Genomic DNA, 23,949 nt, shown 5'->3' on the forward strand with positions numbered 1-23,949 from the left:
TTCTTGGGTTCAAGCAATTCTGCCTCAGCTTCCTGAGTAGCTGGGATTACAGGCACCCACCACCACGCCTGGCTAATTTTTTGTATTTTTAGGAGAGACGGGGTTTCACCATGTTGGCCAGGCTGTCTCAAACTCCTGACCTCATGATCCACCCACCTTGGCCTCCCAAAGTGCTGGGATTACAGGCGTGAGCCACCACACCAGCCATGGCAGTGCTTTTGTTATAGTCATCTTGTGGTTCAAGCGGCAAGACTCTCCAGTGGTGGAGTTTAAAGCATGCTTTTCATCACAGGTGTGTTTTCCAATCAGTGGTCACTGAAGCCTGGATTGCCCATTTGCATACTGAGTCCTGGACAGCTCAGCCCACGCATAATTTGTTGTACATCCTGGTGGTCTAACCTCTAGAGGCCATCCTCTTCCCACTCTTTCCCCAAAGTGTTTATCCTTCCTTCTTTGAATTTAACCAATACCATCTCCCTCATTCTGACTTCTGTCTTCCCTTGACTTCCTTCTCATGGTAGTACATCCTAGAACTATATCTGCTAATTACCTCCAAGCTGAACACAGAGGTTCAGCTTCCCAGGTGCTATTCACCACCCAGGTGCTTCTCCTCATGGACTGCCCTTCCCTATGGTGGCCTGAGCATCATGGTGCCCCTACGTTAGTTACAAAGATGAACCCAACAGACTAGGCAGAGGCTTCTGGTACCTGCAGTGGCACACAAGCTCCAAATGCAACTGTTTTGTACTCCAGGCTGTTTTGATCTGAGGACCCTACCACCTCAACACATGGGCTTTATACTCACAGCTCAAAGCAGAGAGACAGAACCATCTAATAGGGTCTTTTCATGGTCTCAGCCTGGGACTGATATAGTCCCTTTGACTCACATTTCATTGGTCTGAGCACATCACATGACCCCATCCATGGAATATTGTGAACATGTGGCATTACCTCTGCCACAATTTTAAGATACGCCAGACAGAAGGTTCTGTAGGGCTGACAGACAATTCCTTGGTAGAAGCACCAAGCGTGTAAGGATGTTCTGACTCTTAAATGTTTTGTCTCTTGGGCTACCTTATAAACCACTTGGGCCTCATTGGCTGTCGAAAAGAGAATTTCTTTGGGGGAAAAACGTTCTGGACCCACATTCTCATGTGCTTAGTTCAAGCAATGCTGGCTCGGGATAGCATAGCTTTCCATACTTGAGTCTCCTGATTTTACTAAACTAGGTAACTTTTCTTTCTCTGCCTTTCAAGCAATCCAACTTATGAGGCCATCATATCTCTGCTGTATTCAGAAGCATCAGCCAGACAGAGCCGAACCCGCCACTGTGCAGAATTCCTGCTCTCATAACCAGGCTCCTCTCATGCTCTTTCTCACATCAGGTGTGCTGTTAATCCTCCTTCAGATAGAGGGAGTACAACGGAACTTGTCATTTGTGTTAATCTAGGCACATGTCATTACTGTGAAGTGTACCAGCCTGGGATGTGGTGTGGTTTCTTTCCAGAGATCACTGCTGCTGGGCTGAGATGGGAGATTTGTGATTTGGGTACAATTTATTATAGATATGCTTGTGATCTTACATCCTTCCAAATAGTAGCAAATCTTCATTCATTTGGTTCCTGGTTTCTATGGCACTTCTCAATGCACAGCTAAAGTCTGGGGCAGCCCACCTACCCACCTAGCCCTGACCCTGACTCTGCTTCACTCCTGAGGTGGGTCAGGGGCAATTGACTGGGTCTAGGATGAGTAACCTATGGATCCCCACTAGGTAAGTGAGCCCAGCTTGGAGCTCACAGCCCAGGTCTGGTAGTGGGGACCTGCCTTCTCCTCAAGGTCATCTTCCAGGAAATCTATCATCTTTGGAAACTGAGGGAGCCTTGTAGATGCTTTAATATGTGAAAGCCCTTCTATAGGAGAGTTTTATGGTCACTTCTGAAGTGCACCATTGGGTTGACTTATTCTTAACTTGTGTTTCTATTTAGGCTTTACATTGGGATTTCTACAAACACAGCCAAGTACTGGCCCACTGCACAATTCCAGACATTTGGTCACTAGTCTCCAAAGATGGCCCCCCCATGAGCCATGTTTCATATTATGCACACCCTTGTGTGGTTCCCTCTCCTTGAACCCTGGCCAGAGCCAGGACTCATGCTTGACCAATGGAATGTGGCAGAATGGGCATTTCATAATTTCAGAACCTGGGTCATAGGAATCCTTGCAGCTTTCACCTGGTCCTCTTGGATTCCAGGTAGCACCAGCAAGGGAGTTCTGGAGAGGCAGGCCCAAGTGAGCAGGAACTGAGGAACTTGCCTGACCATCTTTGCCAGACTTGCAGCAGACAGCTGGCACCAATGTGCCAACAATGCCGGTCAAGCCATTTCTGGCTGAGTCTCAGAATGGAGAAAAGATGAGCTGCCTCACTTGGAAAAGCTCTGGAAAAGTACTAATGTCTTCATTTGGCTTCAGATCAATAAAATCAGAATCTTTGGTGTGAGTGTGTAGGTGTATTGTAACTATTTTTCTTTCAAATTGAAAGCAGTCACTGTTTGTTAACTGACAAGATTACAAAAATTATCATGGCAGAAACCTTATTTTATCCATCTAATGAGCCCATTAACCTGGTCTTCCCTGTTGCCAGCATCTCTACCTCTACAAAATGAGTGGTCTTTTTCTTCATTCCATCTCGTGGAGAGGATAATTTGAAGGAGTATAGGAAGTTATTTGCTTCTTTGAAGTGTTTTCCAGCATCCCATTTGAATTCTTGACCCTCAGAAACATGAGAGGCAATAAACTGATGTTTTAAGTCACTAATATTTGGGGTGGTTTGTTACACAGCAGTCAATGACCAGAACAAGGACATGTGTTTATGTGAATAATATTTCCTAGATGTGTTCAGTGGACGTGGTACCTGGCACATAGTGCCCTGTGGGTTTGAGATCCTATTTCTTGAGATTCCTATTTCCAGAGGGACTGGGACAGGCCTGGGATAGGCCTAGGTCAGATGGCTAGAATCCAGATTTCCCATCTCCCAGTCATGAACTGTGCAGAGCTTTGCCAGTGCTGGGCTTATTTGGGAAGCCTAGTTCCATGCTCTAGAGCTGGAGCCTTCACTTCTGGACAGGAGAGTAAAAACAGCCTCTAAATATTGCATCGGGATTCCCAGTGTGCTCTGCAGAGCTTCAACTCTCATAGCCTTCCCACTGAAGATTTGCCCTTCATTTCTGATGCCTAGAAATTCTACTTTCTGCCTTTGACCTAAATTATCATTTAAAACATATATAATATTTTTATTTATAAATAATAAATTTTGAATTTTGAGTGAGGTTACTGATGGGCTAAAAAGGAATTCTAGAGGCTGCTCCATCTGACATTTTAACTTGAATTCTCCCATCTTCTTTTTAGAATATTTTTGGGCATTTTCCCCCTACGTCATAGGACTGTGCTAGCAAAACCATGAATATGCTGACTCCTAAAAGAGGCAAACTTATTTAGAAAAGTGAGACTGTGTCCTTGGTTTCTAAATTATTTAATTTACACTTGTATTTTATTGTTCCTCCAGGACAGAGCTGACAATTGAAATTCTGTTCTCTGTAGGAACCAGTGGCGGTGGTTCCTGATCGGGACAGGATCCGCTCTGCCCAGTCTGTTCCTTCTTAGCAACTTTGGAAGGGTGGTGTCCTTAAAATTACAACTGCTTGTAATCCACCTCTAACAGATAACAACTGGGCAGCTCCCATCGATCTCCTAGATAATGTAGAGGGTTCCCCCCACCGCCCGCATTTAGATTTTAATAAAACTAGCAGAAGGCAATTCAAGCTGTATCATTCAGTGAGAGACTTAATATACTGCAATGTAGCCTCTGACAGATACTCAAATCAGCACGTGGCTATCAGGGCAAGAAAGTGGAGAAAAAAATAATTATGGAAGAAAGGAAATTGGAGACAGGGCTGAGATGATTATAGAAGCCCACTAAGAAATGAATAAAGGATTTTTTTCTCAAGTAATTTTTTTTTTAAATCTCCATTTTTTATTTTGACTTATAAGCTTAAATACATCTCTGTTTAAGTTGCTCCTCTGCGCAAAGATTTCAGGGATAACCCAGTGCTCTTATTTATTCCATTCCAACTCCTGCTCCTGGGCATTGGAAGATTCCATAGTCTGGCGACAACCTACTCCTAGAACAGTGGTTCTTAGTTTTTGAATCACTGGGGTACTTTATAAATTCTGGATGTCTTCACACATGCACAAAAACAGATGGAACATTATAACTAACTGCATGCTCATTGTACCACTATGTCTGTATTATTAGACCATTACCCAGCTTCCCTAATTAATTAGAATTTTGAGTAAAATAACTTTGGCTACAGTGTGAAGAAGGCATAAAAATGTGCAACAAAGAACACATGAAAAATGGAAAAGTAGAGTGGAGAAGTCAGGAGAGTATTATAGTTGAGTATCTATAGTCTCTGACAATTAGTTAAATTAATATTATGCAAGTATATGCCATGTGGTAGAGCTTTGCTGTATGCTGAATGTTTTTGTATAAAAATGAAAACAAAGCAAAAGAAACACAGTCTTTGATCTACAGTGGTTCACAGTGGGAGAGATAATATAAACAAGCAGCTTTAATACAAAGCACGTTGTGAACAGTGAAATGGCAAAGAGAAATACCAATCAATTATTATGGGGAAATAGAGATCAGATCATGTGAGGATATTTATAGAATATTAATTGAGGAAGTAAATAATGGGGATACCTGGGTCCTACCTCCAGAGATTCTAATTTAATTGGTTAGAAGGCAACCTAGCCATCTTTTGCAAACGGTTGCAAAGCTCCTCTGTTGATTTAAATGTGTAGCCAGTGCTGAGAAGTGCTGCTATAGGGCCTCTTTTTCTCACCATTTCCAGGGAACTGTGGGGCCATGGGAGGAACACTCCCCTAGGAATCCTGTGCCCAAGTCTCAACCACCCAAACAATGATGGCAGATAGCAACGACTAACATTTCTTGAGCAGGCTCTGGGCTAGGCATTTTATGTGTATTATCTCAGTATTTCTCAGCACTGGCTGCAAATTAAAATCACCTGGGAAGCTCTGGAAAAGTACTAATGTCTTCATTTGGCTTCAGATCAATAAAATCAGAATCTTTGGTGTGAGTGTGTAGTTGTAACTATTTTTCTTTCAAATTGAAAGCCGTCACTGTTTGTTAACTGACAAGATTACAAAAATTATCATGGCAGAAACCTTATTTTATCCATCTAATGAGCCCATTAATCTGGTCTTCCCTGTTGCCAGCATCTCTACCTCTACAAAATGAGTGGTCTTTTTCTTCATTCCATCTCATGGAGAGGATAATTTGAAGGAGTACAGGAAGTTATTTGCTTCTTTGAGGTGTTTTCGAGCAGTACAAATTTCATGAATCAGATTCTCCATGCAGATGAAGCCAGATCAAGCAATCAAAGTGGTATCTATCAGGGCAGTTTGCTTCTTACTGATCTTGCCATAATGATGCTCGTAGATTAGTTCATGTAATGACTTCAGGTTTGGTTACCCCTGTGCAATGTATGGTTCTACAATCCTTAGCATGCTAATGGAAGCCATGTTGAGCTTAACAAAGCTTCCACTGACGATCTGACAAACGGGAAGAAGCTATTTGGACCCTTGGGCTCACACCATTGGTATCTCTCTGATCCTGATTACAAACACCAATTGGGGTTCTGCAGGTACATAGAAGCGGTCAGCTTTTCTTGCCATCCTAGCCATTTGAATTTCAGTTCTGTCCATCTGCCTGTACTCCTTGTAATAGTCTTTCACTTTTTCATCAGCAAGCTTCCTCCTTGCCTTTGGAAGCATCTCTCGGGGCAAACTTGTTTCTCAGGTGCTTAATCTTCAGCTCTGTGAAATTTCTTTGCTTTTTCTTAAGGGTTTCTGATATAGCAGGAAACTTATTTCTTCGCTTCAACGTATTTTTAACTATTCTGGAGTTGATTCTTACAGGCTGAATGATTGAGAATCACTAGACTCAGGTGCTTGTATTTATGAACCTACTCCTTTATGAAGTCTTTGTTACCTAGCCAAGGAAGCCTGTGTTTGCCATTTTCTGAAAACACTGCATACCTCTAGGCATCCTGTTTTCTACGCTAGAATGGCTTCCCTACCTCTCTCTTTCAGAAACCTGCCCATCATGTAAGATCCATCTATTCTGGAAAGGCCTTTCTGAATTACCAGACTACAATTTACGCTTTTTGAAACTTTTTTAGCTCTTGCCAAAACAAGAATACAGGAAGTGCAAGTGGCAGTTTAGTCACTAATAGTAGAATCTAGAAACAGGTAATTCACAGAAAAAATTCCTCTGCTCCTTTTCTCTGCTTTCTCTTCTTTCCCTAAAGGGAGGCAACTGTAACTTTAGTCTTAGGAAGATGAGGTGAGGATCAAAAGAACTGGGAATAATCCAATAATTCTTCCTCTACAAACTTACCCAACTTGTCAGATTTGGTCAGAAGGTAGCCATTCTAACATATTGCAAGTGGGAAGGGTTTGGATCCAGGAATTGGAGACTGAAAAGGGGTCAGAGAGTGAAAATCATGGAAACTATAGCTTGAGTTCCTAAGGTCAACCAGTATCTGAATAGCTAGAGAGCTACTGGAGGTGCTTGCAGCACCAAAACAGGTGTTTTGCAGGAGCTTGCCCTGGAGTCTGAAAGCTTTAAGAATTTTTAGAAGCAGCAGGAAATCAGCTGATTTCCAGGAACTAGCTCAGAAGGTGCTGCTGATCTCATGTTTGCTCTCTGCTCATGTTCTGTTAGCCCTGCTACAGGAGAATAATGGTTTTTCCTTCTCATCTGTCTTCCAAATCTCATGTCTGTACCTATCACTGGCTGACTCCAACTGGGCCTGTAGAAGACCTACAGAGTGGCTTTCTATACCTGCTGTGCTGGACTGGGGACAAAATACATAGAGACCTACAGAGTGGCTTTCCCATGGGGAGTTTGCCAGGGCCTATGGCTTAGTCCTCGGCCCAGCACAGCAGGTATAGAAACTGAGTTTCTAATCAAGGCCTCCTGTCTACCCCTATTTCCCCAAACCCACAGTTTCCTGATAGTCTATGTGGGAGACTGCAGTGGTCGTCGGAAGACTGCTTCACGATTGTTGAATCGGAGCCAGAAGATGTGACTGGTCTTAGAGACCCCTTGCACCCTCTTTGACCAGTGTGGGTTTAGTCTCTGTCATCCCCAATAGACTTAGGCTCCATAGGGCAGGAGCACTTTTGTTCCTGCTCACCACTTGATCTCTGGCACTTAGCACAAGCTTGATGCATAGCAGATGCTCAGAGTTTTGGTTGTTGAATGAATTAGTATATGATCATGGTGAGGCCAGATAATGTATCATTGACTTACAGGGAAGAATATCACATTAGTGACCAGATTAAGTGCCTCTCTGTTGGCCAGTAGTAGTTACCTAATTTCATAACATTTTCTTTTCATTAAAAAATTCAGAATGTTAACCTCTTTGAATTGTATATATCTATATCTCTGTATGTACAAATATATATATAGGTATCTGTATCCATAATATGTGTATTTGTACATATTATAAAATACATATTCTATATATCTATATATATACAGATGAGATAGATACCAATAAACAAAAATATATAACATATTTTCATATATTATATATCATAGAATATGTATATTACATTTAATATATTTTATATTCTGTATTTAGAAGATTTAACTTCCTCTCTGCTTCAGTCTCTTCATTTTTCGGGGATGGGTTCATGGTGTTTCATAAAGTCTTCCTGAACCACTCTGTTCTACTTTGCTGTCTTTTACTGAAATCTGCTTTGTACATTCAGCTATACTAGTAATTTTAATGCTAATTATATGCCAATATACTGTTCCTGAATTCCTTTTACTGTGTATGTGATAAAAAATTCTTGATGTAAAGGAACATGCCACCTTTTTTTTTTTTTGTGGATATTGTCCCATAATTCTTAGTAGAGTATATAAATATATAGGATATATAAATATTTTTATATTCATCTTTCATTCACTCATTTGGTTCATTCATTTCTCCAACAAATATTAATTGAATATCTACTGTTTTAAGTTCTTGAAGAACAAAACAAAGATCTCTGTCTTATAGGGATGTTAGGCAAACAATCAATGGTAAATTCAATAAATAAGTTGTAGGAGAATAGAATGTGACAATTGCTGTGAAAAAGGCAAAAAGTGAAGCTGAGTAAAGGAAGTCAGGAATGCTGTGATCTGGGGCTGGCAGGCTGTATTCATCAGGCTGGTCACAGAAAGCCCCATAAGAAACTGATATTCGAAGAAAGATTTGAAGAACATGTGGGAGTTAGCCATACAGATTATTTGGAGAAAGAACTCTCCAGAGAGAAGAAATAGCATATGCAAAGGCCCTGAGTAGAAATGCGCTTGGCATGTTGGAAGAACAGTGAGGGATCCTTTGGGCTGGAGCAGAGTGCATGAGGAGGAAAGTAGTAGAAGAGGCAAAATAAATAAATAAATAACAAGCCAGATCATGTAGCCTTGAGGGCCTTGGCAAGCCTTTGGATTTTACTCTGAGTAGAATGAGAAGTCATAGGAGGAATGTGGGCAGAGACATGACCTGATCTGCTTTTCACTTTGAAAGGGGCCTATCAAGTTGCTGAGTTGAGAATTGTCAGAGGTCAGCAAACTTTTTCTTTTCTTTAACTTCTTTTCCTTTCAAGGTCCTAAAGGTTAATGCTTACCATTCACCTTTCTATGTGAATATCAGGGAGGGAAATACAATTGCAATTTATTTGATCTGTGTACATTCCCCTGAGTTGAATGAGATAGGTTAAATTTATAACTTCATAAATATTACTTTTCTCAGCTAGCGTTAAAATATTTTTAATACTCAGAAGATTTCCAACTCTTGGGCAGAGGCATCTTCCGACCTGCTTTGAAATCTAGGTGCTGACTGCTGAAGGTTCCCCAATCCCAAAGCCCTGAGAAAAATCTTATTTTTCCTTCCTCTAACTATAAACTCTAGCATGTTCAGGACTCTAATTTTCCCTCATAGCATTTGCATTGGACATTGAGATTACCTTTCCAATATCTATTTCTCCTGCTTTTGTTAAGCACCTTGGCTTTCAGTTGAAGTATCTATCCTACCTGCTCAACCCATGAGTTTTGGGGAAGTCTGAATTTTCAGGAGTGAGGCATTTGACTTCAGCCTAAGCTCATCAGTGTAATTGCATGTCTTGTTCCATGGATTAGTTCAAATATGACCACATAACTTATGTTGGATCATCAAGGTACATGCACAGGCTTGTCAACCCTGCTGGGAAGGGTTCCTTCCTATACTTCTAATAAAACTTGTAGAAGTCACAGTCGATCTCTTTGCATGTGGGTAAGTGTTCCTATGAGTTACTAGTAGGCATTTGTTATGGGCTGAATTGCATATCCCTTAAATTCATATGTTAAAGTCCTAGCCCTCAGTCCTTCAGAATGTGACATACTTAAATATAGGGACTTTAAAGAGATAATGAAGAAAAGATGAGGTAACATGGGTGGGCCCTAGTCCAATATAACTGGTGGTGTCCTCATAAGAAAAGAAGATTAAGATACAGATATGGACACAGGAAAAGCCATGTGAAAAAAATTGAGAAGACAGCCATCTGTAATCCAATGAGAGAGGTCTCAGAATGAAATTAACCAACACCTTGATAGAGGACAGCTAGCCTCTAGAACTATGAGAAAGTACATTTCTGTTTAAGCTGCCCAGTCTTGGGTATTTATTATGGCAATCCTACCAAACTAATACAATATCCTATAACCAGCACTGGGAGCAAGGCTTAGGATGAGACTTCCCCGTTGCCCTCTACCACTCCTGCGTTGTGAAGGCAAACAAGTCTAGGTTTCACTCTGCCACTGAGCTCTTCGTGACGAAAGCAAAATTACCCTTTTTATTGCCTTATTATTTTAGCTGTAACTTATAATCAAATACACTGTGGGTCCCTAGCACCTAGAACCATGCCTCACCATAGTAAGTGCTTAATACTGTTTGTTGAATTACAAAAGCAAGGAAAGAGTAAATAATCACAGTATGGAATTGTCCTAAGTTGACTCTGTAACCTGAGTGAGTCAGGAAAGCAACAGGAGAATGGGAGTCAGCTTGTTACTATAGTCTATTGTCTACATTTCTTCTGCATGGGCCAGAAGCCAGATATTTCTATTATTAAGTGACAAGCTGATTCATAAAGGTGACTGACACTTATTACAACAAAAGTTGTTTAATTAGTAGGCTTTGAAGATGTAGAGATTCCCTTCAACTTTTGCTGTTGGAAATTTCTAATTAGAATCAAAGAACCATTACAACCAGGTTGATTCTGGCTTCCTAAAGATCATGGAAATAACCCTTTCATTTTAGAAATGAGAAAACGAAGCTTTAACAAGGGTGAATGCCTTTCCCAAGTCACATATTGTGCTCTGAAGCAAAGGCATGGTATATAAAGAAGCCCAATTTTTCTAAAGAAGAAAAAGCTTGACTAGAAGAAGAGTTCATTCTTTTTAGTTGAATTATTCACATAGGGATAGGACAATGCCATTTTTCTCCTGATTGAGAGAAACTGATTTTCTTTCTGAACATGGCCCAGTGATTCTTAGAGGAGGAAACAGTAAGGGCATTGTGCAGCTAGTGTAGGAATGATCCAAATAAAAGACGTGCATTTATTCAGATGCTAGCCAATTAAAAAACTTTCAGTAGATGAGTCAAACATATGAGAGAGAGATTTCCTAGCATTAAGTAAGTTACAAATAGCACAAAAATATCAGAAAAAGAATAAACATTAAAAAAAAAAACTTTAGCTCAAGAAACACTGAAATTTAGACATTGCATATTTTGCATTCTTTTTACATTTTGGGAACATTTTGACAATATGGAATAAAAGGTGAAAGATGAGATAATAAGACAGTAGATAGTTTGTGAAAAGGGAAACACCAAGAAGCTGACAGAAATAAAAAAGGCATCAGATAATACAAAGAAAGGTTTTAAAACTTATAGACAAAGCAACTTTTAAGATACTTTAGAAACAATAAAAAGTAGAATTAACACTGCTGATCATCAAATCAAAATCAAATCATTGATTAATAAAGCTTAAATAATTTTTCCAATGTGGAGGGATAGGATTAAGATATTTAAATGATGACAGAAAGGCCAAAATTACTAACATATGGACAGTTAGAGTTCCTAAAGATGAGATTAGAATAAATGGAAAGTAATCTGTATTCAAAGACTTAAAGAAAATAATCTAAGAATTCACTTTAATTGGCAAATCAAAAGAGCTTATGGCAGCCTGGAGAACTCCTTTTACAGGTGAATAATAAATAGACATAACCAGGTGAAAGCATGAAAAAAAAAAAAAAGACAAAGTCAGATAACCTAGCAATAAAGAAATCTCAGACTGACTGTAGATTTTTTTTTTAACATAAAATACCAGAAGTCAATGGAGCAACACCTATAGAGATTTGAGTTATGAATTCAAGATTTCTATACTCGTCTATATCACCATTGTTGTGGAGTCAAGAGAAAGACTCTTTCAGAAATGACAGCTATTTAGAATCTTATCCAGGTGCCTTCTTGGAAAAACAAAACAAAACAAAACAAAAACACTACCCAAAGTACTGCAGAAAATTGAGAGCTGTGTTAAAACACAGGAAGCAAAAATGGGGAAACAAACTCTTGATAATTATTGAAACACTCAAACATAGAACTACTCATTGATAATTATTTCAAGAGTCACAATGCAGGAGTTAAATGCCAAAACATTTACAAAAATGAGATATTATTTTAAATGCTGGGTTCAGTGCTTGGCAAACAAGTGCAATAAAAAGCAGATAGATAAACATAATATTAGTAAAATTTAAACCAAAGCTAATAAATGGAAAGACTTATGTGTGTGTATGAGAGAGAGTGAGCCATATATATATACAAACATACATTAAAGATATGCTAATCAGGAGCCTTTAGGAGCCACATAAGAAACCATTGAAATGTATAAAACAAACATTGATTAAAAATACGAAAAGATGACAGAGAGTGTGAAAGGTTTTGCTTGTTTGTTTTGAGATGGAGTCTCGCTCTGCCACCCAGGCTGGAGTGCAGCAGTGCAGTGGCATGATCCCTGCTCATTGCAACCTCTGCCTCCTGGGTTCAAGCGATCCTTCCACTTCAGCCTCCTGAGTAGCTGGTATTACAGGTGTGTGCCACCAAGCCCAGCTAATTTTTATATTTTTAGTAGAGACTGGGTTTCACCATGTTGGCCAGGCTGGTCTTGAACTCTTGACCTCCAGTGATCTGCCCACCCCAGTCTCCCAAAGTGCTGGGATTATAGGCGTGAGTCACTGCATCCGGCCGAAAGTGTGAAAATTTTTCATAGCACTTTAGTCATCTATGATACATTAAAGGCAAAAAAATACAAAAAGAGACAATAGAGACCATAATTAGTAAAGGCAAATTCAAAAGAATAAGTACAAATGCATCGAGAGACTGAACATATAGACAACGGCCAGACCATATACATAAAGTAGAACTCTTATCCACAACTTGCAGCAACCAGCTCAGGAAGCCAAACAATACCACCATAGCAATTAGCCCAACAAACCCAGAACTTGATTCATAACTAATAGCTTCTTAAATTTTTTCCCTTGCTTCTTACTTAGGACCAATAGGAGAAAGGTAAATATGCACCCTTAACCAATCAGATAAGATGCTGTGCTTCAGGTCAACTTTCCCAGGCCAGCAGTCTCCAATCAGGGCACACCAGAGGCCCTGCCTTCTTTTCCCCTTGAGAAGCTTTCCCACTCTGCCTGCCTTTGAGTCTCTGCCAACACAAGGAACTGTGGGCTGACTCCCAAAGTGTGAGTAAATAGCCATTTCTTGTTCTCATTTGGATGGTCTTTGTTTAATTCCACAGCATAAATTATGTCTTACCTTTTAGTATATATTAAATATTTTTAAAGATAATAATTACATCTTAAACCTCAAAGACACTTTTAATAAGTTCCAAAGAGCAGAAGTCCTTTCAAAAATATTCCTTGACTACAAGGCAATAAAATTAAATATGAATTACAAAATATTAAAGGAAAAGTCACCTAGAAATTAAAGACAGTAAAAATTACTAGTTTTTGTGTGAAAGAGGAACTACTTCAACAGAAGAATATTTAGAAAATAGCATCTCATAAAAAGTATGATTTTGAAAAAATTCAGTCAATATTTTCACTACGAGTAAGAATAAAAATAATGTATTGAGCATGCAACTCATCCAAAAAATAAGGACTGAAATCCACAGAGGAAAGTGTCAGTGAACTCCACAGATGGGCCTGGACCCCTCAACACTTCTGGCCTCACCTGCCTTGCTGAACGTCTCAAGTTTCTCTGCATTCAGGTAATGTATAGGAGGGTTATGAGGGCAGAGAGTTCCTAGGTTCATTAGCAAATTGCTCTTCAGAAAGTGCTTTGAAGCAAAGCTAATTTCCTTTCCCAATATGAGAAAATTTGGCCCTACCAGAAAAAGGAAATGATTTGAATGTGTGCCAAAAAATGTTTTCCCTGTCTTCTTTGTTGAACATTCAACGGGAGTTACTCTCATTAGTTCCCCTTTTTTTGTTGCAATTGAATAAAACAGACAAGTAAGTCTTAAAGATGATAAATGAATAATAGATTTTAATTGGCACTTTAGCTCATAAAATATAAAAAGTCATTAAATTCATCCAGAAAATTGTTAGAATGGAAATGCTAAGAATTACAGAATGTGCCAAAATAGTGGCTTCAAGATCTATTTTCTTTCCAACCTCAAGATTAAGTCTACAGCCAAGATTCTAAATAGAATATATAGAGAATAATTAGGTAATATTTTCTTTGAAGGGATCAAAATTGTGGAAAAGAGGAAAGTGGGTTAAAACATAGAAGAGCAAAATAAAAACACATCCTCCATTCAAATGTTCTAAGTGATGTGTTTTCTTTTCATGAATATGTGAACATTGCCATAGGCACTGTGGGGAAAAATAAAAGACAATTAGGTGTAGATTCTTCTCTGATGTACTGGCTAAGGTGAAAAAAAAAAAAGTTCCTTTTTATAATAAGCAAATTAGCAGTAGGTGGCTAAGTATCATTAAGGGAGGAGCAGAGAGAATCCCTGCTTTCAAAAAACCAGTTATGATTCTGTAACTATTGCAAGTCAACTAGGGTTTTGTTTACAGGGACCTTTTAAAACAAGACTTAGTGTAGGTCTATGCTGGTGGGGCTTCTAGAGCATTTGTCCCCTGCCATTTTCCATTATCTTTTGGGTGACCAAAAAAAAATATGACAATTCAAAAGCCACCAAAGTGTCTTTGATGCAATAAGTCCACTTCTATAAACTTTTTCTAAATAAATATAGAATTCTTATAAAAATTTAATTATAAGAATGTTTATCGTAGGATTGCTAATAGCCTACAAATGGCAAAAACAAAACAAAAAAAAAACCCATAAACAACCAGCAATAGAAACTTATTTACATAATGGGACAATCATCCAATGGATCACTGCAGCTTATGGAGAGTAGGAAAAGCGCAGCCTGCCAAGGTAATAGGTCATTGGAAGAGTGTGTGGGACTGTGGAAGAAGCATTCTCAAAGCAGGGAATGGATAGACAAAGATTTGTTGTCTAAACTTCTCAGTTCTGTATGGAAGTAAAAGTATGGAGAACAAGCCAAGCCAGAGACTGCACCTTAATTCTATTTACTCCTTCTTCCTTAGGGAAAAAAAAAAAAAAAAAAAGCTGATTTTACTCTGGCCATGGGCCTGGGTTAAAAAAATAAATTAATAAATGAAAATATTTCCCCAAATTTTTTTTTAGCTAGACATTACCAATGAGCTGCAAGGACAAACCAGTGGGTGGGAATTGTAGCAATGCGAAGAGGAGGACAAACCGCTGATCCAGGCCCCTCTGTCCATCCTCCCGTCTTCCTTCCTGCTGACTAGAATTTGGGCATGATAACAGGTATCCTAGCAGCCATCTTGAACCAACAGCCATCTGTACCATGAGCTGAACTTGAGGGTGACAGTCCCTTAATACAGTAGAAATACAGAGGAGCGTGGGTTCCTGATGATAAGAAAACACAGCATGAGCCCTGGATTACCTACCTCTAGACTTCTTTACATAAGATAAAAATAAATCTTTGTAAACTTAAGCTGGCATTGTTTGGATTTACGTATGTGCACTGAATCTAATTCCAGCAGATTCATCAACTCGGTAAAGACAAGACCAAATGGAAATAAAAATTTTCTTCAAAGAATCACTCAAGGCTACTGATCTTTAATTAGGAAGGTGTTTTCAAGATGTGGATCATGATGAAAAACATCATTTAATGAAAAACATCCATATTGCCTTACCCGACAATGCCTGTTAAGGTCTTATTATTTTACCCCAGAAAAGTCAGATATAATGTCTCTGAATTATAGGGGAGGAAAGAATTGCCCTCTACTGTTTAAGGTTGGATAGCTGGGTCTATGAATTAAACTGACAACAAGCAGATAAATAAGATAAATAAATAATATTATGTGCATGGGGGATGCAGGAAAAAAAATATTCTCAAAAGAGGTGAGATTTGAGAGCTTACATACTGTGTTAACAGGGGCTGGGGAGGGGTGATGTAAGCTATTTAGGATGGAGTAAATAATTTGGGGGAAAGATGAATGGGTTCTTAGAAGAATCAATGGGAGTTATAATAGTTTATGAAAAAGTTTGTCTGGGGGTGGTGGTGACTTCCAGTTTCCTCTATTGTGATAAGAGTCTATCTTTCCTGGTTAATAAAACTCCCAGGCAGACGATATATGGCAATTGAATTCCTTTCGGAGGATCTGTTTTTAGGCAGGTAAGTTTAGAGAAAGCTTCCCTTGATTTGCTGTTTTCAAATGCGATCAGCTCAAAGTAATCAATTTACAAAAGCAGCATATTTTGGGGTGACATGTCCTGAACTCCTTTAAGAATGTTAGATGACAAAGTCTCATCATTCTTTAAAGCAATGCTTGAGAGCCAAAGACACACCTGAGCAAAGTTTATTGTCCTGAATAAAAGAGCAAAACAAGGAAAGAGGTTTAAAATGAAATGCAGGCCTTTTGGAGAACTTTCACTCTTTAGTAAATTACTTGAAGGAGTTTAAATCACTTCTACAGTGAATGAAATAACTATAGCAGTAGCATTCACAACTAGCATTTATTGAACAATAATATGCCTATCATTGTACTAGGCACTTTATATGCATTATCTTATTCAATGCTCACCACAACTCTAAGGAGTATTCCCATTTTTTGGATTGGGAAATTGATATTCAGAGAAATTGTCACTTTTCCTAGGTCATAGGGCTCAGAAGTAGAATTGCTGAGATTCAAACTCATGTCTAAATAACCTAAAACACTGACTGGCAAAGCAAAATGTGAATCCAGAGAGGTGAGTGTGTTGAAAATGCTATGTTTTAAAGAGTGATTTAGTATTTTATAGGGGAATAGCCATTCTTGTGGGTGTGAAGTGGTATCTCCCTGATTTTTGGATTTGTATTTTTCTAATGACTAATGCTAATGAACATCTTTTCATATTCTTGCAGGTGATTTGTATATCTTCTCTGAAAAAAAATTTGAGGCTTAAATGAGATAATCTACAGAAAGCAAGTAGCTCAGAGCCTGGTGCATGGTAAACATGAGTTTTGTTTCCATTATTGTGGCCATGTTTGCTAGTGACTTTCCCTGCCACCTTACCTTGACTGCCCAGTACAATGGTTGCACTGAGTTATACCCCTTTGCAATATTCATCTGAGAATATCTTGCTTCCTGAACAACTCCTTCATTCCTTCCAGCTCTGTTGTTCAGGTGCTCTCATTACATCCACCTTACAGCTTTGGGATGACCTCTGATTCCTTGAGCTTCTACTGTCTCTATGTCTTTCTGACCTTCCTTGGTTTGCCCTCTTCATAGGAAGGTTATTTTCCTTCCCTTACTGTGTTCTCGTGTTACCAGCAAAACCTGGCCATGGATTAATTGAAGTATGTGTTTTCTCATTTTCTACACCTTGGGTGGCTTTTGTAGTAATCCATATCAAAGGCAATGGCGGTCTGAACAAAGTTCGCAGAAGAGGGGTTGTGCTAAAAGCAAAGCCTGAACTTCTTACTTAGCAAGGCATATGAAGCTCCTGTTATCTCCCCACCCCCACCTTTTGCTATTGTTACATTTCCTCTAGCATCTCTGTTCCCTCAGCTGTCTTTTGTCCAACCTGGCTCTTTCCGGCTGTTACAGACTGAATGTGTTCCCCTAAAATTTATAAGTTGGATCCCTAACTCCCAATGTGACTATAGTTGAACATATGACCTCTGTGGAAGTAATCAAGGTTAATAAGGGTGGGGCCCTGATTCCACGGCATTTGTGAGCTTACAAGAAGTGACACCACACAACTTGCTGTTTCTCTCTTTGTGCAGAAAGGCCATGTGAAGATGCAGTGGGACGGTGATATCTGCAACCCAGGAAGAGAGTCCCAGCATGCTGGCACCCTAATGTTGAACTTTCAGCCTGAGGACTGTGAGTAAATAAATTTCTGTTGTTTGAGCCAACAGTTTATATTATTTTGTTATGACAGTCCCTAGACTAAAACATCTCCCTTCTTGAGGCTAAGGGAAAACACCTGTAAACTCATAACTATATTTGTGCAAGCATGTTAGCATTACAGAAATGCACTAATAACAGCATCATTTTAAAAAATCTTTTAATTAAAAGAAATTTTAGTAGAGACGGAGTCTCACTATGTTGCTTAGGCTGGTCTTGAACTCCTGGACACAAGGGATATACTCACCTAGGCCTCCCAAAGTGCTGAGATGACAGGTGTGAGCCATCACACCTGGCCAATAACAGTATCTTTATGGGAGAACAACTCATCCGTGTTAAGCTTAGGCCAGCAGCCCCTTTTAATATCATACTAACACAGCCAGTATTGTGTCAGTGATTCTTCCCCTCATATGATCGATTCATGGTCTTCTGATAGAACAATTCTAGTAATAAGCAGATATGAATATGTGCTTATCTTGACTTTGCTGCTTAATCAGATGGTCATCTGAAAACCAGGAAGATTTCTGGTTATATGTGTTGGACTTGCCATCATTTGGAAATTTTCCTTTATATTTTTGTTCTCACTGTTATGGTCTCTGAGACATAGAATGGTTCAGATTTCTTTAAAAATTATAATAATAAAAACAATAAACAGGAGAGGAAAATCCTAATATATTCTTTGAACAGAAGGGATTTTAAACCTTTTAAAACGTAAGCTTTGCCTAAACCATTGTAAATGTTAACCTCCTCAACTCTTTGTCCTCACTTCTCACAATCCACAGATAAAGATTAATATTCCACCTCACAAATTGAAGGTGGGATTCATACTTCAGAGGTGGGCTAGAATTTTATAGTGGCACACTTTTCAAATTCTGACATTTAAATTTTATATATCAGTTGTTGTAAAAAAGTTGCCCTTAGGCGAAACCTGGCCTGCATGTGTGATTTGTTTGATCAGCACAGTGTTTGACAAAAATTGTTTCAATGTCTTTAGGCAGGGCATTCATTCTCTGGTTTTATCTGTTTTCATTTTGTCTCTTCTCCTGGACTCCTTTACATGTTGACATTACCTACTTGATTCCTAAAGCTATTTGAGATTGCAACCCCTGCTTTGGATTAATGTGATATATTTTGTAAATAAATTTTTATTGAAATAAAATACATAAAGAAAAGTGCACAAAATCGTAAGTATATAATTTGGTGAATTATTACAAGGGGAACGTGCCCACATAACTACAAGCAAGATCAAGAAATAGAACATTACTAGCTTTAGAAGCCCTCCTGTCTTTGTATTTCCTTCAAAGCAAATGATAAGACACAGATAAAGCTACAAGTGATCCCAAGAATCACAACAAATATAAAAATTTTTGATACACATATGCAGCTGCATTGGCTTACTTTTACTTTGTGGATTTTTTTTAGTTTCACTATTTTTTTTTACCATTTTACTTTACTATCCTTATGCTTTTAATTTTAACCTGCTTCATTCTATTTATGGTGTACACCTTTTATAAACAAATGAAAATATGTAATTAAAAAATCTACTCTGACAATCTTATTTTAATGGGAATATTTAGTCCATTTATAATTAATGCAATTACTGATATATTTGAAGTTAAGTCTACTGGCCTATTTGTCTTGTTCTAATAATTCTAATATTTTTTCTCTCCTAGCTTTCCTTAGATTGATGACATATGATATTTATGTATTTTAATTGGCCCTTCATATCTGTGGGTTCCACATCCGTGGATTTTATCAGCTGCAAATTACAAATTTTAAGAAAGTACAAAATAAGAATACAATAAAAATGACACAAATTTTAAGAATATAGTATAACAATTTTTTACATAGAATTTACATTGTACTAGAAATTATAAGTAATTTAGAGATGACTTAAAGTCACAGGAGGATGTATGTAGGTTATATGCAAATACTATCCATTTTATATAAGGGACTGGAGCATCCTCAAATTTTTGTATTGGCAGGGGATTCTGGAACTAATCCCCGTGGACACTGGGGGACAACTGTATATATAAACATCTGTATTTACATATTTAAACACTCAATTTTATACCTTCTTCAGCTTGCTAGTAATGTCAATTTTCATAATTTGGGAGGATTACCTTAGAGGTTTTAACACACCTCCTTGACATTAAAATCTAATATAAATTAGTACTCTTATTACATCCAGACAATCCAAGGACTTTGACATCTTTACTCAGATTTCTTTGTTTCATTGTAATTCTGTATATGTTTTCGTTTTGAATTTTATTTTGAAAAATCTTAAACTTATATAAAAGTAGAGAGAATAGTATAAAAAATGTAAACAATCCAATGTACTCACAACCAATGTCCAACAGTTACAATGTCAATTTTGTCACATCTATGTATCTCTACCCACTCCCACCCTCAAATTATTTTGGAGTAAATCCCAGACATTGTTAACAGTTTACCTGTAAACTTTTTGTTATATAGCCTTAAAAACTCCTATTAAGCATAAAACATATCATGAGTTAGCATAAACAGTTCCATTTCAAATTCAAGATTATGGGGCTTTTACTTAGTCTTATCATTTCATGTGTTTTAATTATCTTTATATTTGTTTGCTTCTTAATTCTGCTGTCCTTTATGGTGCTTTGCATTTGTGATTTGATGTCTTCGAAGAGTTTGGGAAAATTATTGGTCATTATATCTTTAAATGTTGTTTCTTTCCTGTCTGTCCTTTATCTCTTTCTAAGATTCCTTTTCACTACTTCTGTATGCTTTTTATTTTTTGTATTTTTCATCCTTTTCTATTTCATGTCTCAATCTAATTATTTTCTTATGTTCCAGTTCAATGATTTCTTCAGCTACATTTAATTTGCTGCTAAATTTAATTATTGTATTTTAAGCATCAGTTGTAATTTTCAGTTCCTCCATTTTCTGTTTTGTTCCTTTCTAGGACATTCAATATTTATTATTTTTAAATTTTAGATTCTGGACATACATGTGCAGTTTTTTACACAGGCATGTTGTAATACACAGATGTATTGTAACATTGAAACTAGTGGAGATTGTGATTCCAGTGTACCCATTATCTAAATAGTGAACACTGTAACCAATAGGTTATTTTTCAGCCTTTACTCGCCTCCCACCCTTCTCCTTTTTTCTTGGTGTTTAGTATTTCCATCTTTGTATCTATGTGTACTCATTATTTAGCTCCCCCTTATAAAGGAGGACATATGTTATTTGATTTGTTTGAGTTATTTTACTTAGTATAATGGCTTCCAGCTTTATCCATGGTTTTGCAAAGGACATGATTTCATTATTTTTTATGGCTGCATAGTATTCTGTGATATATATATATATATATATATATATATATATATATATATCTATCTATCTATCTATCTATCTATCTATCTATCTCACAGTTTCTTTATCCAGTCAACCATTCCTGGACATGGAGGTTGATTTGATTGTCTGACTTTGCTAATGTGAATAGTATTGCAAGGAATATATAAGTGCAGATGTCTTTTTTATATAATGATTTCATTTCCTTTGAGTAGATATTTAGTAGTGGGATTGTTTGGTGAAATGGAAGTTCTAAGTTATTTGAGAAATCTCTATGCTGTTTTCTATAGTGGCTGAACTAATTTACATTCCCCTCAAAAGTTTATAAGCCTACCCTTTTCTTCACAGCCTTGCCAGCATCTGTTGTTCTTTTTTTTTATTTTTAAATAATAGCCATTCTGACGTGTTAAGATGGTATCTCACTGTGGTATTACTTTTAATCTCTTTGATGATTTGTGATATTGAGCACTTTTTCATGTGTTTGTTGGCTGGTGGTATTTCTGATTTTGAGAAATGTCTGTTTATGTCTCTTGCCCAGTTTTTAATGGGGTTGTTTATTCTTGCTTGTTGATTTGTCATAGTTCCTTATAGATTTTGGATATTAGTCATTTGTTGGAGAAATAATCTGCAAATACTTCCTCTCCAAATAGGTTGTCTATTTATTTGTGGATTGTTTCTTTTGCTGTTCAGAAGCTTTTTAATTTAATCAGGTTCTACTTGCCTATTTTTTTTTTTTTTCTGTTTCATTTGTTTTGGGGGTCTTTGTCATAAATTCTTTGTCTAGGCTAATGTCCAGTAGAGTTTTTCCTAGTTTTTTTCCCTACAATTTTTATTTTCAGATCTTACATTTAAGTCTGTAATCTATTTTCAATTAATTTTTTGGTATATTTTCATAGGTAGAGTTTTATTCTTCTGGATATGGCCAATTTTTCCAGCACCATTTATGGAATAAGTTGTCCTTTCCATATTGTTTATTTTTGTCAGCTTTGTAAAGATCAGTTGATTGCAGGTATGTATGTGGCATTTTTACTACTTTCTCCATTCTGTTTCATTGATCTATGTGTCTATTTTTGTACTAGAACCACATTGTTTTGGTTATGATAGCCTTGAAGTATAAAGTCAAGCTATGTGATGCCTCTGAACTTTTTATTTTGCTAATAATTGCTTTGGCTATTCAGGATGTTTTAAAATTCTATGTTAACTTTAATATAGTCTTTCTAATTCTCTGAAAAATGACATTTTTAATATGATAGGGAATGTTTTGAATTTGTAGATTGCTTTGGGAAGTATGGTCATTTTAATAATATTAATTTTTCTAATCCATGAGTATGGGATGTTTTTCCAGTCATGTGTGTTATCTACAATTTCTTTCATCACTGTTTTGCAGTTTTCTTTGTAGAGATATTTCATCTCCTTGGTTAAAAGTATTCCTGGGTTGTTTTTTTTTAAATTGTGAAGATGATAGAGTTATTGATTTGGTTCTCAGACTGAAGACTATTGGGGTATAGACATGCTACTAATTTTTATATGTTGATTCTGTACCTGAAAATTTACTGAAGTTGTTTGTCAAGTCTAGAAGTCTTTTGGGGTTTGTAGATTGTTTTCTCAGTATACAATCATGTAATTACTGAACAGAGATAATTTGGTAATTTGACGTTTTTCCAACGTGGATTCCTTTTATGTCTTTCTCTTGCCCGAGTTTCTGGCTAGGACTTCCAGTACTATGTTGAATAGGAGTGGTGAATGTGGACATCCTCATTGTGTTCCAGTTTTTAGGGATAATGTTTTCAATTTTCCCACATTCAGTATAATGTTGGCTGTAGGTTTGTAATAGATGGCTCTTATTTTGAGGTATATTCTTAGATGCCTAATTTGAGAGTTTTTATTATCAAAAGATGTTGGATTTTACTGAAGGCTTTTTTTTTTTTTCATGTATTGGAATAATCATGTGGTTTTGGTTTTTAGTTCTGTTAATTTGGTGAATCACATTTATTGATTTGCATATGAATCATTCTTGCATCCCTGAAATAAAACTCACTTGACTGTGATGTATTATCTTTTTTATGTGTTATTGGGTTTGGTTTGCTGACCTCTTAATGAGGAATTTTGCAACTATGCCCATCAGGGTTATTGGCTTGTAGTGATTTGTTGTTGTTTTGTTGTGTCCTTGTATGATTTTGGTAGCAGGGCAATACTGGTTTTACAGAAAGAGTTAGGAATTGCTTCACATTCATGTTTTGGAATAGATTCAGTAAGACTGGTGCCAGTTCTTCTTTGTAAATGTGATAAAATTCAGCTGTGAATCTGTCTGGTCTTGAGATTTTTTTGTTGGAAGATTTTTTTTTTATTACTGATTTGATTACACTACTTGCTATTGGTCTATTTAGGATTTCTGCTTCTTCCTTGTTCAATCTTGGGGGGGTTCTATGTTTCTGGAATTTCTCCATTTCTTCCAGGTTTTCTAGTTTGTATGCACAGAGGTGTTCAAAGCAGTCTCAGATGATTTTTTTAATTTCTATAGTATCAGTTGTAATGTCACTGTATTAGTCCATTCTCACACTGCTATAAAGAAATAACTGAGACTGGGTAATGTATAAAGAAAAGAGGTTTAATTACCTCATGGTTCTGTAGGCTATACATCTGCTTGGCTTCTTGGAAGGCGTCAGGAAACTTACAATCATAATGGAAGGCAAGGCAAAGAGGGAGCAGGTACATCACATGGCCAAAGCAGAATTGAGAGAGAGAGAGAGCGAGCGAGCAAGCGAGCTGGGGGAAGCTGCACAATTTTTAATGACTAGATCTCACAAAAACTCACTCACTATCATGAGGGCAGTATCTTGGTGCCCAAGGGGGATGGTGCTAAACCATTCATTAGAAATCTTCCCCCATGAATAATCTCTTGGATCTCATTAAGCATTTTAGAAATCAATATTTTGAATTCTTAATTATTTCTAAGATTTCATCTTGGTTAGAATTTATTACTGGAAAGT

At 37.3% G+C, this 23,949-nt stretch overlaps 1 protein-coding gene and 1 long non-coding RNA gene across 3 annotated transcripts in view; one reads left to right on the top strand and one right to left on the bottom strand.

Annotated features, from left to right (window-relative positions):
• The window catches only part of NPSR1 (neuropeptide S receptor 1), a 169,973-nt gene that overhangs the window by 99,788 nt on the left and 46,236 nt on the right, over positions 1-23,949 (bottom strand). The window lies entirely within an intron of this gene.
• The window catches only part of LOC141580134 (uncharacterized), a 148,054-nt gene that overhangs the window by 31,065 nt on the left and 93,040 nt on the right, over positions 1-23,949 (top strand). For both annotated transcript variants that reach the window (XR_012512239.1, XR_012512238.1), the window contains exons 2-3: positions 16,639-16,724; positions 17,503-17,602. This is a non-coding gene — a long non-coding RNA (uncharacterized LOC141580134). The remainder of the gene's footprint in view (positions 1-16,638; positions 16,725-17,502; positions 17,603-23,949) is intronic.

The sequence above is a fragment of the Saimiri boliviensis genome, chromosome 10, assembly GCF_048565385.1.
Source record: "Saimiri boliviensis isolate mSaiBol1 chromosome 10, mSaiBol1.pri, whole genome shotgun sequence".
Classification (NCBI taxonomy): Eukaryota; Metazoa; Chordata; class Mammalia; order Primates; family Cebidae; genus Saimiri; species Saimiri boliviensis.